Source organism: Acipenser ruthenus, chromosome 29 (assembly GCF_902713425.1).
Source record: "Acipenser ruthenus chromosome 29, fAciRut3.2 maternal haplotype, whole genome shotgun sequence".
NCBI classification, from domain to species: domain Eukaryota; kingdom Metazoa; phylum Chordata; class Actinopteri; order Acipenseriformes; family Acipenseridae; genus Acipenser; species Acipenser ruthenus.
Window position 1 is genome coordinate 4,542,428 of NC_081217.1, and position 18,354 is coordinate 4,560,781.

General features: G+C 37.8%; 1 protein-coding gene and 1 long non-coding RNA gene across 5 annotated transcripts in view; one reads left to right on the forward strand and one right to left on the reverse strand.

The window, feature by feature from the left end:
- LOC117431279 (extracellular sulfatase Sulf-2-like) overlaps positions 1–18,354 on the reverse strand; it is an 87,441-nt gene that overhangs the window by 65,281 nt on the left and 3,806 nt on the right. For all 4 annotated transcript variants that reach the window (XM_059003701.1, XM_059003698.1, XM_059003703.1 and 1 more), the window contains exon 2: positions 5,551–5,658. The gene's annotated coding sequence lies outside the window, so the exon portion shown is untranslated. The remainder of the gene's footprint in view (positions 1–5,550; positions 5,659–18,354) is intronic.
- Positions 836–18,354, forward strand: part of LOC131702062 (uncharacterized) — an 80,101-nt gene continuing 62,582 nt past the window's right edge. The window contains exon 1 of the long non-coding RNA XR_009309260.1: positions 836–1,591. This is a non-coding gene — a long non-coding RNA (uncharacterized LOC131702062). The remainder of the gene's footprint in view (positions 1,592–18,354) is intronic.

Below are 18,354 nucleotides of genomic sequence, written 5' to 3' on the forward strand. Positions count from 1 at the left end.
AGGATTTTAAAAAATGTCGTTGCCTGCAGCACAAACCACGTTGTAATAATCCCACTAATTTGGTGACTCACAAGCAGAGAATTCATCAGAAAGAATAAAAGGATGTTGAGCACTTTACTATGCGGGCACATGACACTGGGTTGGAGTTGCTGTGTGCTTCAAGGTAAAACTGCTTGCCTGGGTTATTACTGATAAAGTCATGATGCATTTGGCTTTCATAAACAAGATTAGAAAGAGATTTGCATTGGAATAAATAATCTCTACAGTTCCTGTAAGTACAGATTTATGTACAAATAAAGCTCACCAGAGAGGGTATTTAAAGATCAGAAATATCAGGATCCAAATAATGCAAATGGTCAGATAAACTTGAAATTTTTTTTTCAGAAATCACATTCCAGAAAACTCCAATTAGTATATATTTCCACATGTGTACAGCACATGTAAGAGGGTAATAGTTTCAGACTATTGACTGCTGGAGTGACTATGGTTATACAGCAGGTGTTCATTGTGACTATTCTCCTTACATGTGCTGCACAGCATGCACTAGTGATGTGGCATGAAGACGAGTCCTGGGGGAGCCTGGCTATTTCAGAGAACTGGAATTGTTGGTGTATCTGCTCGGAATGGACTAGGTTCATGTCCCAGGTAAGGGGAAGTTCACCACAGCGTTATACAAGGGATGAACCCCAGTGCTGCTTTGGCTTCACTTGCAAAGGATAATTCCAAACACAAACTAACTGCAACTGCATGAGTGTGCTGGAAAACTCCACGACTGGCCAACAACCTGCAAGAGTTAACTGCTGTGAACTAGCACCAAGAGATATGTCATGCCCACAAGTACACCTCAGAGGTGAAGTCTTAATGTCCAAGACATTTGTGTGTGTGTGTGTGTGTGTGCGTGTGTGTGTGTGTGCGTGTGTGTGTGTGCGCGCATGCGTGCGTGTGTGTGTGTGTGTGCGTGTGTGTGTGTGTGTACCTAGCTTGTAGAGCTCAGTAAAGAAGCTATTTTTTGTTTAAGATAGAAAGTTGTGTCTGGAGGGAAAAGAGAATCAATAACAACTATTCACTGACTGAAATCCACACCTATTTTCCTGAGCTGCAACACAGGGACGGAGCAGAGCCAGAGGGTCAGCATTAGCAACAGCGGATAGCAACTCTAGAGCAAATCAGCCAGCAGCAGGACAAGGTGCATGCCTGGTCAGGTCTATTCTATTCAAGGGGAAATGGATTAGTAAAGATAACGGTCATTAGTAATGATTTCTGAAAGGCTAATGCCATGTGCTTTGATTTGAACTATTGCGTTATTAATAAACAATGTATTAAAGATTTGAGATATGTGCTGGCAGTAGTTCACCAGCCTCATAAAAGAACAGTCAATATCTACTTACCTAATGCCAATGGGACTGAGGGATCCATGATATAATGTTAAACTACAGCTCCAGTGATTCTAGTAATCCTAATTAGCTGTTACGATGTAGGTGGGGTGCCATCTTAAGCAGTACCGGATGGTTGCAAAACAGCCTCCAGAAATGAATTCCAAGGAATAAAGGATAACAGCCATAAGCCTTTTGGACCACATTACTGCAAGATGGTAAATACTTATTTTTAATCACTAAACATGCTGGTATCCTGTAACATTTCTATGTACGTTATCTGATTCTCCTTCAGAGAAGTAAACCAGACTGACTCCCACAGGAGCTCCCCAGCAAATACTATCCTGTTCTTATTCCTATGGGAATGTCTATATCTGTATAAAGGTTGTAACACTGATGAATGCACTAACCTAAATGTTTGTCTTCTTGATTTTCTTGGTTTTACCTTTTGATTGACAGTTTAAAGTTATGAGTACAGTTTGATTACCATACTTTACATAGCTCTATAGATGTCCTTACAAAGTATCATTTATTATTTATGTCTTGGCTGTGAATTACAGTCAGTAAATTAGACTGGTACATACTTAGAATGTATTATACGCATTTTCTGCAGTTGTCATTTTACATAGGGTTGCTTTTAAGACTTGTTGGCAAGCGAAACAAACTGAAAAAAACCTGTCTGCATTAACCTCTTCACGTCTGGTATGAAATTGTTCAGCGGCCCGTGCTTTAGATAGCAGACTATTTCTAATCTTAGTTAGTTATGTCTTAATTCTTCTGCTGTACTGCCAAACATACATTTAACCTGATTTTACTGTCAAAACAAATTTCTTCATGATTAAACATTAGTCATCTAGAAAGATATAAAGGTTGTTCTACTGAAACACGGTAATAGAGAGAATTATGCTTTTGTCACACGCAGAATAAACAGAGAAGAACAGCATGACAATTGTTCGGTCCTGATGAGTTTGAGCAAATCCTTGTGCTCTCTGGGGTCTATGCTGTTGAACTGAATAGCGGCACTTCTCTATTGATCAATATTTCAACAATAATAATAATAATAATAATAATAATAATAATAATAATAATAATAATGACATGTCGGTAGTATTTAAACACAAAAAATGTGTATTCGTTTATGGTTGACTGATTTAGAAAAAGTGCTAAATGTATCAATTTTCATAGGCTTACAACACAACTACAGTTCAATAGTAAAAGCTGTGTGCCTACATACAGTACTACCTAATGTATAATTCTACCTCTTAAAAAGTGTTGCCAAGAAAACGAAGTAGAAGTAAAAGTGATACCAAGTTAAAAAAAAAAAAGACCCCCCCTAGTCCCAAGTGGAAATAAACACATTCAAGAAACGTTGACTTGAATACCCATAGAATGACCTTTTAAATAACTTATCCATTTCACTTTTTAAGTTGGGGCAGTAAAGTGTTGTAGGTTTTGCAAACACTGAGGCATGTTTAAATTTGAACCCCTATAGTATATGTTATCTTTATAAACCAAGAGCGGTGCTAGGCCAATTGACTGTTCAGGGCAGGGTGCAGCGTTCACAAAAGTCTTCCTGTTTCTACGTTCAGGTCATTAGTCTGGGGGTTTCTCATTAAAATCCAGCTCTGTTGGCAGCAACCCTCTTCCCCAGGTGTGTTCAATTTACACAGGCAGCAGCGTGAGCCAAGCGCAGACCAGAGGGAAAGAAAGGCAGATATCTATCCTCCTCCCCCTCCCCACACGACCGCTGCGGTGCTGTTTGTATTCGTGTGGAGACATGCTCTGATTTATTATCATGGAGATCATTCATCGTGATTGCAGCTCTCCACTGGCGCTGGCAGGGAATGCTAGGCTCATTCATCACCATGACTCCCTGGTTCGGGGGCTTTTGACACAGAAGAACCTGCTTTTGCATTGGTAACCTGGTTTCTAATTAGACCTGCTTGATGTTTGCAATTTGTTTGTTTGTTTTGCAGTACTACTGTATATGGACTCTATTTGGTACAGTACTAGTACTACCTGTCTCTAAAATCAGTCACTGAGAACTATTCAAATGAGTATTAAAAAAGCTTGAACAAACTAAACATTTCCTCACAGTATAATGACCCCCAACAGCAGTTTTTATTTTATTTTAATTCTACATTACTGACACCTGATTGGCAGAGCTATTGTAGGTTTTGATTTTAAGGTAGCTGCTGTGTACATGTGCTATGCTGAAAATCATTCAGTTAAATAAATGTTTAATGACTTTGAATGAAAAGTGTGTGACGTTTCTTGCATGGGCATGTTGCATATTGTTGGTGACACCTACACAGAATCTGTGTGGGGAAAACATCAGCACTAAAGTGTTTGTGCTCTATGCTGTAAGTCTGCGCAGCTTCAATGAGCACTGTAATGGGTACAGCTTGTTTTACAGCTACATTGAGCAAGGTGCTGGGAGATGAAGTGACTTGTCCCGACTGTTAGAGAGTAAAGCTGAGGTGGGATTCAGAGAGTTGCCAGTATCGCCAGTCTCCCAGACCTTGGCTCTAACCTTATTTTATCACTGACACACTTCCTCCTATTTTTGGACTACACAAGGGATCAGAACTGTTCAGCACGTAGACTCAAATGCATTTCTTTATGATATAACGAGCTGAATTTAGTACGTGCTGATATTACAAAGAATATGTTTATGCTTGATTGGTTCTTAGAATGTGCTAGCAGGCATCTCGGGGGACGGGGGACAGGTAGACGGGACAGGCGGACGGACGGACGACCAGGTTACAACTATTTCTGAAGCATTTTACAAGCAGTACCCTGCTTGGATAATTACAAAATTACTTTTTCGTTTTTCATTTTATTTTTTTGCCTCCTTTGCTTCTGTAGCAACAAAGACGATTTTTCCAGGTTCCTGATGTTGCGAGAGATCCATACAAATGAAAATTGTCGCTAGTATTCACACATAGACGTCTGACACATTTAAAAGAGATGGATTTGCAGCATGAAGGCTCTATTTCTATTGATTTATAAGATTGTGAATAGGTCACACTTAGCCTGGGGTTACTTTCATGTGTGATTTGTTGAGCTCTCTGTTGTTCGGACAAGATTCCCTGGTGCATGTACATGTGCTGTAAGATTAGGAATGGTCAAGCTGTTTTAGCACAAAATTGTATTAATTTAATATAAGCAGACAGGAATGCAACCCTCAAGAGCATTCTAGTGGCCATTCCCTTTCAGTAAGATACACACCTGGGAAAGCCATTGAGATTGTACTATCTGTGTTGAAGCAACATGTGCCCTGTTCATTTCCAGAGGCCCTAGAACTAAACTAAACAAAATGTTTCCAATGGACGGAAGCACAACTGCAGTTACAATCAATTACCATAGAAATGTTATTGTAATAAAACGTTATTACTGCAACATGTGACCAGAAAATATGTTCACAAATAGAGCACCAGACATTTATAAATAATCAACCTATTAGAATTACCTCAACTATTTGACTCTTGTAAACTGATAGTTGTTCTACCCCATGATCCAACCTTCACCAAAAAATCAATACAATAACGCTTTAGGCAAGACTTTAAAACAGACCACTGGATGGAATCTTTCTTTTGTATCATAATACCAAACCTAATATAATTTAATTCCTAATGAATTCTTTGTGCAGTAATTGTGAGTTTCTACTTTTAAAAATCTGAATTTTACAAGCATTCATCAAAAAATCCTTCAATTAAAATTTTAAAATGATAAACACGCCTTTGTTTTTGCTTGCATGGACAAATACACTAGGCTGTACACACAGATCCCAGGGTGTATTGATGTGTGGTATGGGGGTTGGAGTGAGGGGGGTATCTTAGCCATTCTGTGACCTCCTGGGCGCATTGTTTGCATTCACTTTCCATCGCTAATCAGGAATGCATGGCTGAGCTCCACACTTTTCATTGGGTTGTCTAGGGAGAAACGGCATGTATAATCCCTCCTTCCCTTCCTCCTCCCAAATGCTTCTGACTTGAAACAATTTTCTCTTGACAAATGAGTATCTTTTCTGCTCTGCTACAGCCTCGGCGGGTCCCTGTGACATCCTCATGAGAGGCAAACTAAAATCCATTATCCTGTAAGGAAGGAGGCACGTCGACTGTAAGTGCCCCCAAACAGCTGGTACTTTTATTATTCCATTCGCTCCTTCACTCACCTCCTCCTGGTGCTCAGCTCTGCAAACTATCAAACAGTCGCTCTGCAGGTATAATGAATGACTTGGTCTTACAGCCGTAGGACAGGTGCTTTACTGCAGAGGTCAGCTCTAAAAACAAGGAAAAAAGAGGGGATTAGAATGAGCACAGCTTCATTCTTTTTTATCATGGGGGGGGGGCTTCCCTTGCCAGCCCATGAATCATTTCACAGGCACGTCGAAGTGTACAATTTAAGAATAAAATCAAACCAAGAAGAAAAAAAAAAACATGCAAGGCTCATTTACAGTTTGCAATCAAAAGCCCACTGTGTCCGCCCATGTCTCTCTTTTCCTGTTTTTTTTTTGTTTGTTATCGGAGCATGTCTGGCATACTGATGCCTGCGTTTGTGAGGCGCGCTGGGATAAGAATGACTTTCTGGCCTCTTCTAATTGCGTGGCTTGTTCTGCCGGTTCCCACTGGGCTGCGCTAGCTGAAATAATACCAGGTTAATTAACAAGGAAAGTTGTTTCGCTAGCAAACCTCATGACAAATGGCACGCATTTTCAATTTTTTTTTAGGGGTCTAGGGTTGAATTATAAATGCAGGTTGCTTGAGGTTCCCAGACAAAGACTAAATGAAAAATGACACTAGTGTAATTGCTTATGTTGAAACAGTAAGAGTCTTCTTAAAATGATGAAAATATTCAGGCATGCACATGCAGGGCAGCTTGAACTGAAACATTACAAAGCTCATTGGTGCAGATTAAGTACTCAAGGTAAATTTACACCCCCTTCTCTTTGAGCCTGTGCTGTGCTTTGAGAGGATGTCAAAGCCAAGCAAGTCAAACTGCTGTGATACATGTTTGTCAACTGTTTAATTGCTAATAAAAAGCTGCCATGACTGAATTTGCTATTCCTCATAAATAAATATATATATACAGTATATAACTAACTTTATCATTTGATGTGCATTTTCGTCTTCCAAAAAAACATTTTCAGACTGCTGCTGCTGCAGAACTGCGGATTTCAAAATGCTAAATAATTGAAATGCTTTCAACGCTTGGTAAGATGAGCTCATGGTGTAAGACTGCACTGAACCGCTGAGTCTAGCAGAGCTTAAGCATGCTCAGGTGATCCAACCTGTTTTTTTTTTTATATATATTTACAGTTCTGTGCCTTGTCTGCCTTTAAAAACCATTATGCCTCCTCACCTGTGTAATTATTTCAAATTAATTGAAAGAAGCTCTGGCTGTTTCAGATCAGTGAAAAGCTGAACAAGATATTTTCCCAAGTGGTAAAAATGTGCTGAGAGCTATTATACCTCTGAGACTGAAAAATAATGATTTTACAGCTCAAATAATATTGCATTATTATTATTATTATTATTATTATTATTATTATTATTATTATTATTATTATTATTATTATTATTTTACACCCAGCATAATGATCATGGTTATTTAGTAGACCTCCTTTCAACGTCTCTGCATTTGTAACAAAACCATTTCTTTTTCATTTATTAAGAAAATAAGCTTTGATTAAATTGAATATGTACAGTACTGAATATGGTCATACCTTACTGTTTTATAAATGTTTTATTATGTTATCTAAAAGGCAGAGGTGGATTTTATATATATATATATATATATAGATAGATAGATAGATAGATAGATAGATAGATAGATAGATAGATAGATAGATAGATAGATATACACACACACACACTCTTGTATGTTCTACACAATACAGTATATAGTTCTATATTTTAGATTTTTTTTAAACAGTTCTGTTTCCTTTCATCCTCCTCATCATCATATGCTTCCATTCTCAAACAGTAACAGCTTTCTATTATTTTCAAGTGATTCTGTGTGGAGTACAGCCCTACATTTGCTGTTCCCAACAATCAAAATCCCCCTTAAGTCCATGGTGCTAAACTCAAAAACAACCTTATAGCCAATTGCTCTGACTATTCCTGTACTATTATTATTTTATCATTTGTTTATTTAGCAGACGCCTTTATCCAAGAGACGAGGGTGTGTGAACTATGTATCAGCTGCAGAGTCACTTACAACAATGCCTCACCCGAAAGACGGAGCACAATGAGGTTAAGTGATTTGCTCAGTGAATCAGTGAGTGAGCCAGGATCTGAACCGGGACCCTCTTGGTTACAAGCCCATTTCTTTAACCACTGGACCATGCAGCCTCCTATTAACAACCTCTAATCAGCAATGCGGTCTCTTTGATAAGAAATAAAAAGACGTCTATGTTTTAGAGTAGGTAAGAGAACGACTGCAAGGTAGAGAGATTTGAATCTTCAACTGTAAAATTACTTTTTCAGAGAAATTTCACAGTGGATTAAGCTATGACCAGAGAACCATTGCCGACTAGGGAGGTGTTTCATTTTTTGTATTTATTTTTTTAAAACAATCTTTATTTATTTTTACCAAATTCTCCTTGAGTGCAGTCATTCAAGGGAATCATAGGTGTAACAGAGGGTATGTGAGTCACTCTGAATTTGTATTATAGATGTAGTGTTACAGGAATCACATGCCATTATATGGGAAACTGGAAATGTTCAGATCCTAACATCTGCAGTCATGAATCTCTTACTAAGACCACTTCATTTTAATATAACTCCCTGCATACTAATATAACACACAATTCAAAATCTAAGGCAGAGCAGTAGTAAATTATATTGCTGCAATAACAGATGTGCTTATAGCCTGAAGTAGACTTTCGTTAGCCAACTCCCAGATAGAAACCTCATTTTAAATCTTTTATATATATATATAACTATGAAATCAACCTGACAAACCCTTGTAAACGCAGCTATGAACTAAGTTTGATTTAAAATGTTTTCAATGTGTGAATTACATTGTACTAAAAACATCAGTGCGGTCCAAAATGAACTATTTTCCGTATCTTATTCTGCAGCTGTTCAATAGCTATACTAAAGGGGGGTAGACAGAGTTTGGGATTCTTTCTTAGATTCTCCCATTTTAACGCAGTCAGTGTGTCTTTCCTGCGTCTGATTTCAGCTCCCTGCAGTATGCCCCAAACAATTCCCTTCATAATGTGTTCAAGGCTGTTACTGTTGACTGCTGTCCAGAACATGGAATTGTAGGTTCCGTTTCGGTTTTTTAATTCCATACAGTACTATTGCCTTGCAATCCCATTCTCAAGCTATGTTTAGAATAAGGTTGACAGCCACCTTTCCCATCAATATCCCTGGGCCGCAGATAAACTCCTCTGCTGTCTTTCAAACAGCCATTAACACCAGATATAAGCAGTCAGGTATTTTTAGAAACTCAAAGTACATTCACTTTATTGCTTTAGTATCTGCAGGAGACAAGGCTGTCTGTATGCCAGATTACACAAGGAATTGTGGGGATGTTCTCAAGAACCACCAGTACAATGTAATTAGGTTTTACATTTTAATTTTTTTTTTTGTAATTATTATTATTATTATTATTATTATTATTATTATTATTATTATTATTATTATTATTTTTATGTATTTTGGTAGGTGGCAACCAGGGCCAACCCCTGGAAGCTTAAACATAGAAACCTGTGTTATATTTTACTTTTAAAACTGGCCTTTCATATCAAGGTAAAATACTGTGTTGGCTCACTTGGTGGCTTTGTCTGCCAAGTTAAACTAGAAAGACAAAGAAAGTACATTAACAATATTTGGCGACTGGTGGCACTGTATGCTATACAAAACTCATTAGGATGTAAATGTAAATAAAAATGTTAACGGTAAATACATGTATTGCTCATCTGTAAGTATAAAGAAAACTATTTTGGAGGCAAATAGAAGCTGAGTTTAAGTCCAGGTTTAATTGGGAAGCCTATAAGAGACGCCACCTCTTTCAAGACTTCCCTTGGCCAAGCCCTGTGCTGACATGACTGGGGATGCAGAGGGAATGGTGTGTATGCTTGTTAGTGAATTCCATTTGTGAATGTTACTCTTAAGCCAGAAGGAAAACCAAATAAACAGCCTTTGGAAATCGCTATATAGTTCAAAATCGAGAGAGAAGCTTCTGTTCCCAACGATTCCCTTAAACTAAAGGGACCAAAGGATTTCTACTTTCTAGCATAGAAATCAATCTCAGATAGGATATAGATCCTTTAAAGTCTCCAGCAGAGTAGTGCTCTCTGTGACTACTCCATAGTATCGATCTCAGCTGCCTGTAAAGGGGGTGAGGTGAAGCATCCTATTTGATGGCGGAAATGATCGCTTGTCCCCAATTGGTTGCAGCGTGTGACAAGATTCTACTGAATAAGATGCAGGCCAGGACTGGCTGAAAATTTAGCATGTATTTATGATATGTTACATCATTTCTGAGGGAAACTGTACTGAATGTATTATAAATCATTGAGTCCCTAGAAGAAGGGTCTGGTGTCACTTCTAATGGCCAGGTACTCGTTACAATAGGTGTTCCCCAAAAAATGTCTGTCTGGCTTTTTGCTCAGATGAGTTTGCATGTCACAAGGTTTGGACGAGATCATCAAAAATATAAAATAATGCACGATATTCTCCACCTGCTACAAAGAAATACCTTTTTTCAATGCATGCGTCCACTGGGAATAAATAACCAACTCCTAATGGATGCTGCCAACTTACTGTACCTGCCCTAAAACTGCCTAGCATGACTGATCTCTTTCACAGACAGGGAAGAGTGGTACCCTGTAAATATGTGGGGGTGTCATGGGCTGACTGCCACAATTTCTCCAAATTTAATAGAGTTAATGTATTGTTTCCCATTGCTGTCTAAAAATGAGTTGTGAAGAAGGTTTCTTCATACATGTGCATTATAACAATATCCCAGTGGTATTTCTCAAACCTTAAGGAAAGTCAATTAGTTCTTCAAGGAGTGAGGTACAGTACTGTTTTTTTTTTCTAATTCATGATGGTAGAGATGCCTCCCCATGCTTGGTCCCTTGGCTCTTAAATGAATAAAGAACTGGCTGCTCAGAAGTGCGCTTTGAGCAAATCCATCACGCTGTGACTCTTGTCCTTCACCACGCTACTGCACTATACCTCTTAGGACTCATAAATTGACTTTTTAAGGTTTTGAATCAATGTTTATATTTCAAAGAAATCCATGTGATTGAAATGACATCGGGAAGCACAGTCACTATAGGAGTGGAATGTGTGTGTGCATTTCCACCCTACAGTGTTGTGTCCCTCTATGGAAGGGGGAGCTAAATGTCTTTGTTCCAACCATGTTCAAATAAAACTCCATTGAAGCTCTAACAGGTAAATATTTTATTGTACCTGTTAAACCTGGAGCGCAGTAATATTTTGGCAAAATACTGTGAGATATCAAAAGTACTAGAAAAACTGGACTCCGCTACTTTTGTGCAGTAATAATACATAAAAAATAGGAGGATATTTAACACAATAACGTATTAGTTAATTACAACTGCCTTTTCTTCAACCATTGGGCTATAATAATAAAAATAAGTTGATCAAGTAATAAAAACAATTTACTGGAGTTTCGCATTACTGAATTCTTTCCATACCTACTGCTTTTCCCCTTTCAAACTGGAAAAAAAAGCTCTCCAGTTACAGAAAATGGCTGTGTCATGCTTCATCTTCTGTGACATTAGTTTCAAAACCATGTGATTAGGGTCCACAGGTCACCCTGTCAATCACAGGGGTCACCAAGCCATGCTGCGAGAAATTGCCAAGCCATTACTCTTGCTCTGACATTTCGGTTAACCGGGATGGGACTTGATATCAATTGCAATGACATGTTTCCTTCCAGTAGGAGATACTGTAGTGCATGCATTGTGTTAAGTTTCCCTACATTGTAAAACCAGTGTAAGAAAAGGGTGTTAATGGTTTCCTCTCCAGCTATTACAAAATCCACTTTACATGACTTCTTACCAAACGAAAAAATAAACTATTAGACAATGTCAAAAGAAATAAAAAGTTGTGTATTTTTTATTTGAAAAAAAAAAAAAAAGTGGATCTTTAAATCAGGCAATCCTGGTTTGATGGAGGTTTTAAACAGCTGCAAGTTGCTAGATTTGTTATTGCCACCACATAATCATGCCCCTTTTTTTCTATTTTTTGAAGACAGTTGAGTGACAGCCACTGTGCACTTTTTTTTTTTTGTACCCTGCTGGAATAATCAGTGAGGAAAACTTGATGAGCAAAATGTGCAATCATGTAAATAAGGAAAACAGACAGCCAGAGAAGAAAAGGGCCTGCTTTGCATTCTGCCCCTCGCAGCAAACCCCCATGGTCCATTAACTAATTCTTATTAAATGATACAAAGCAGGAACAATGCACACTGATGGCAGGGGGTTTCTAAAGGAGTCACATTCAATGTAAAACAAGCCTCTGCAGCCACCCCTCCTTCTGGTTCCCAGGACACTGCCTGTCAGCGGAGTACCCAGAGGTTAAACATGGTGTTAGTGGGCACAGCATCCAGGTCAGAGCAGCTTTAATTGAATTTGTATTCAGTTCAAGATTCAAATCCCCCCTGGTTCTCACAGTGTGTGTGTTTTGTATGAGACAAGTGGATGTGTTGTGAAAATCTACTGGCTGGCTGACTGATTGCCGAATGAGCATTCTGACTGTAGAGTGTACAGTGATTGGTGTTGGTGACGCTCTTTATTTCAAAATCTCCTCTTTGCCCTTTCTGTGTTTGTGCGCGAGTTTACTGGATAACTGGAGTAGCTGATCCGCAGCTGTGAAACTGGGGTCCAAACAGGTGGAACTGAGAATAACGGACTTTTGAATTATGGGAACGGCATCAAAGGCATCATGAAAGTCTTACTTGCATCTTAAAGTTAATCTGAAATCTTTCTTCTACGTCAGAGTTTAGGAGAAAAAAAATAAGAATTGCAGCAGCCTGCAGTATACTGTTAAGAAAGCATTTCTGATCTACAGTGATCCAGTCTTGCTGAAGTGTGCCCCAGGGCAGGCGGGTACAGTAGTTCTCAAAAGCAGTTTTGAGTTCTCGTACCCAATAATATGCTATGCGTCTTCATTAGTCAAGTATTAACCTATACTGTAGAACGATATATACTGTACAATACATACTATATCCACAGTTTGACTACCACAGCACTTCTGGGGTTTTGAGACAATTCCCTTTAGCAACACATCAATCAGTGTCTGTAGTCTTTTCAAATGTAAGACAAAGATTCTAATTTAAAACATGTACTTCGAGGAGAGTACGAGGGGATAATTACAGACTGTTTTGCCATGGAAAATGCTGTTGTGTTCAGAATGAGCTTGAAGGGCTGAGATTACAGATTAAAAATACATAGTATATATATGAAAGGATGAAAGATTAATGAGAGAGATGCCTGGATGAATGCTACCTCAGGCTCCTGCGTGACTGTGTCTGACAAACCCAGCCTGATGAAGGAATAATTAATAATGGAGTCTGCTGCTCGGAGCGTGACCAGTTTTTATCTCAGAGGCAGGCTGGAGGAAAACTGACAACACGGAGCGTGATTTGAATCAGTTTGATATAGCTACTGATTTGACTTGCTTATTACATGTGCACGCTTTATTGACTTTTGCAACCCAAATCAATGGAGTAGTAATTAAAATACATTAATCATGAAGCCTCGAAACGGCACTCTTCTTCATTTATGGTCTCTGTGAAATGCTTTCTGGTGATCACTATTTTAAACAATCATACTACAGCCATCATAAAGGCCTGTTTTATATAAACTATATATATATATATATATATATATATATATATATATATATATATATATATATATATATATATATATATATATATATATATTGCTTAAAACATCATTATTATATAATAATGTTTTGGGTATATATTCAGTCCAAGAAGTTACAGAAAAAATGGAAAACATTACAATTTAGAAATTGTAACCTTGTAAAGTTGACATAGCAGACTTTGAGAGGGCTTTGTCGAAATGCTTGTCATTGAATTTAACTTTATTTCAGTGCTTCTAAATGTACTACTATTAAGTGGTTTATAGTTATGGATAAAACACTGCAATTGTAACATTTGTACTAAGTGATAAACTGAGACATACTGTAATGGGAGGGCTACATTCTCTCTCTCTTTCAAAATAATCCATTTGGATTCCAAATTGAATCCAGAAATAACAACAAACGACTGCAGACTACAAATAGAATACATTATGACTTCATATCTGGTGCAGGTAAGAGTTAGCAAGACTACAAATAAAATCCATCATGAATTCCTATCTGGGGTAGTAAAGCTTTAATGTGCATCGTGTGAGGACTGGATGCTGCCAGACATTGCTTAAAGACAATGGAATTGCTTAATGCGACTGATTGAAAAACGCAACCTTGAATCTGTAACTGCAAGAAAACATCCAAAACAGGACTTGCCCACTGAAGCACAACTTCCGCATTTCCTCCAGATAAAATATTGATTGCAAAATTCCTGTCCATCATAATTTATTTAACTTCAGTACAGATGCTTCTTCTGAAGTGTGTCTTGCTGCATACACTGAGCCAGGCTTCTTTAGTCATTAGTGGCTTTTGAGCTCCTGAAAGATCAAGCTTCATCCCCTTTCATAATGTTAGAATGCAGGGCCACCAGGCATTCACTTACTCACTGAAAGACTGTTGCTATGCTTAGATGTACATTAAAAAACAGCAGCAGCAGCAGCAGCAACAACAACATGCTTAGAACTCAGCAGAAACGACAAATCTAACAGGACAGCCTTGAGTTTATATATATATATTGGTCATGCAATGAGGTTTTAACCAATCAAATGACAGGATTTCTAAGGACTGATTCATATATATATATATATATATATATATATATATATATATATATATATATATATGTGTGTGTGTGTGTGTGTGTGTGTGTGTGTATGCACAACTATTGTAAAACATGTTTAGTGTAAAGCTACCATTAAATAAATACTGTATGAACTACTTAAAAAAAACTGTACAGTATAAGACAATTTATGCAACAGGCAAAACCTATGACAAACTATTGTGAGCAGATATAACCACATTTGCAGCAGATATTGGTTTTCCACATAGGGATCGAAACAGATTTCCTCCTGTGCAAAAAGAGCTGAATTTGAATCTGATTTAATAAGCGAATAACCTTGATTAGCCCCGTCCTGAACGTTTATTTCAAAATAAACTGGTTTTCCTTATGTGCTTGAAATCAATATGATTGGATTTTGCAAAGCTAGTACAGATTACATGGCAAAGTACAGCACAGCAGTGTGGGTAGTGGTTAGGGCTCTGGACTCTTGACCGGAGGGTTGTGGGTTCAATCCCAGGTGGGGGACACTGCTGCTGTACCCTTGAGCAAGGTACTTTACCTAAATTGCTCCAGTAAAAACCCAACTGTATAAATGGGTAATTGTATGTAAAAATAATGTGATAACTTGTAACAATTGTAAGTCACCCTGGATAAGGGTGTCTGCTAAGAAATAAATAATAATAATAAAATAATTATTGAGTGTCTTATGGTGAATGGCATTAATAAAGCATATCCAGCACCAATCTGTTTCAATCACTTGAAATGTCAGAACTGTGCTTTCTTTACTGTTACCACCCATCTCCAATGTATGTATATGTGATAATACAATTAAACACTGATACTGAATGATCACATCACAAGGCAAGGTGTTTTACAGCTTTTAAATTGATGTAATCAATTAACTTAAAGTGTGCGTGTGTGTGTGTGTGTGTGTGTGTGTGTGTGTGTGTGTGTGTGTGTGTGCGTGTGCATGTGCGTGTGCGACAGTCCCTTTGGCTCCCTCCGCAGTTGGATGAGGGCTTTCCTACAGTACATTACTCTGTCAATAATGCTTCATTGTTATCAGATCTGGCACTGCTCTTAAAGGGAAACTGAGTATGGGTATACAATACTGTATTAGAGTTATCTTATTGAATGTTTAGATTTGCAACGTGAAAGAGCTGCGGTTTAATTTCAGTGAAAGTTCATTTGGTTAGGAGAAATTAGCGGAGCCTGGTTCAATGACACTACTGATTAGTTCACTATCAGTGCTGTCACAATATAGTTCCATTTACACATACTGCTGTGGTTACAGTGCAATTAACTGCAGTCTAATTTACCCTGCTTACTTGTTTTAAAAACAAACAGGGTGCGTCTGTGTGGTTTTAGTCTGCCACAGAGAGAGAGAGGTAGTTTCCAAGAAGAGATGATAAAACAAAAAAGAGAAACCATTCAACGTTTTAACTGATAAAACAAACCCCACAGAGCACAAAAAAACAAACCAAAAAAAAACCCATATTCAAATCATATTGGGGGTTGGCTATAGAAAAAGTACTGACATGTGTATTTTATTTAATTACAGTATATATTTTTTTTTTTGCATTGGTAACAGGTGGTCTGTAGTTTACCAAAATGCCAGTGTGCAAATGTACATGTCCAAGGTACAGTAAACTGGCCAACAAATAAGGAGACGTTAAAAATCACATGCTGGAATTATATTGCTTAGTGTTTTTACTACCTTAAAGGGATTCATGCCACAGCCTCGATACTTCAGATGAATATTAAAATACAAATCTTTAAAAACCCTTTCAGTAATATCAGAGCACACTTCATCATTATTGTTTATCATTATTTTATTGTTGGCGTCTGTTTCACTAACCTAAGATAGGGTGCTCAGGGAAAAACAATCAACTACAATGTAAAAAATGAACAAAACATAGCAGTTTTACATTACAAGAAAGCCAGGACAGATTTTGTTTCAAATGTGTGCTAAGCAGGTTTTAAAGAAGCATTTGATGAAACATGTTTGCACCCTGTCTGTTTGCTTCTGATGCACTTTTCCTGTATCTTCAGTAAGTAATTATTCACCAGGTTTTCACTTTAGAAACCAGGGTTCAGACAGGGATCTGACATGCTAAGTGGCTGCGGCATCCTAAAGCACTGACTGCAAATGGAAGACTGACAATCTCCGCTTGTGAAATGTACTTTAAATTATGAATAGGAAGCCTTCCAATAAAGAGATTCTGCTACCTACAATAAAACCCAGCAGGCTGAGATTACTCACAGATGAGCTGAAAAGTAAAATAATCCATAAATATTTACAGTTACTCTGGATTGTGTTGTATATACACAGCCATTAATTTGAATTTGAGCTAAATTAGTCTCCTAAATCTAAAGCACTTTAAAATTGTTCTTCAATAGCAATTAAAATCACATAAGCACGAAACATACAGTAACAAAGGAGATTATTTGTTGGCCTAGCAGGGTACTGTAGCTTTTCTTTAGAATATTCTGAAGTGTTAAAACAATAAAACAAAGGATTTGAGTAAGCACATTTTTTATTTACTGAATGTAATAAGACACGGGGGGTGGGGGGGGGGGGGGCGACTGTTTATTTTTCTAGTTTTGTGACCAACTGCTTACAGTTATTAATGAACCAGATCTACGAGTGCAGAATCTAGACATTACTCTTTTAATTGGAATAGAAAATGTCAATCTTATAACAAGCTGTAAGCCGATTTCAGACTCGGGTAAAGTGTCCCAACTGAAACATGCAGCTTTTGTACTTGAACTTCCACAAGGGGTGTGTGAACCAGGGGAGCTCTGTGGCTCCAGACCCTTGGATGCCTTGTTAACTGCTAACAGGAAGGCAGCTGCTTTTGTGATGCCTCTATCAGTGCTGAAGAGCAGCAGAATGGGAGGTTACCCCAGCGGATTACAAAAGTGAACATAACATCTCTAACCGAGCGGGAGCTTAAATCATGAGTGGGAAATCACTTCGATCTGAGCTTAACACACAAAAAAAAAACAAGAATGTGCTGCAATTTACATGAAAGTGTCATAAAGAGAGTCAACTCTGGGAACAAAAAGGCATTATGGCTGACTTATTGAATCTGCTGATAATATATATTAAAAAAATAACTATTTGGATGCTGTCGTGTTTTTTGTATATAACTATAAAAGTGTTTTTCATACTATTCTTTGTTATGTGTTTTCCTGTTCATAGGAAGTCTATATATGATAGTATATGATGCTGTATAAAAACCCCAGAACAAACATAATTGTACAACCAATTGCATCTGGTAAGTTAAATTTCTTACTTTAAAAAAAAAAAAAGCTAAGTCACTATTTATGAGACTCTAATGTTAACCACTTTTGACACTGAAGCACTGTCGGGTCAGGAGAACAAAGGGTTAAATCCGTCTTGTTCCTTTTTCTTCCAGTGCTCTGCTGGAGAACTTGCTTAACAAAACCCAGACAAAATCCCTGTACAGAATTCCAGCATGGACAGATAGCTCAGAGAAAGGGGGTTGGAGGTAATGTAAAACAGGCTTGACAAATCTGCGCTGTGTGAAAAGAATATAATGAATGCCTCATTGCCACACAAGAGTGCGCGTTCCTCTGCCCAGGCAGAAGCAATCTTCTCAGTACGGTATGATATTTATACTGCCCTGCAAAACTGCAGTTTTCTCATTTCTCATTTTGTCGGAGCAGAAACATTAAGAAGTAATTAATGTTTCAATAATTAGTTTGCCAGGGCCACATTAACCTTTTAAAAAAACAAACAAATGTAGCAGTGTCATCTGTCTCAGCTTTGTCTTTTAGATGTGATAAAGATGGTTTTTGGCTTGTTGAAACAGGGTAGCCCAAAACAAAGAGCAGGTCAACAGCGATTGAAAAAAAAAATGTGCTGTTATCCAAAACAATCCATTCAGAGCAAGCTTTTAGAAAGGGCTACTGTCTAAGCACATGTTTGTTTTATAGACATATAACGCTTCGAATCCTGGGGAGATGTGTCAGACCTTTGTGGTTCATGATACAGTAACCACATGGGATAGGGATACGGTTCCAGGCT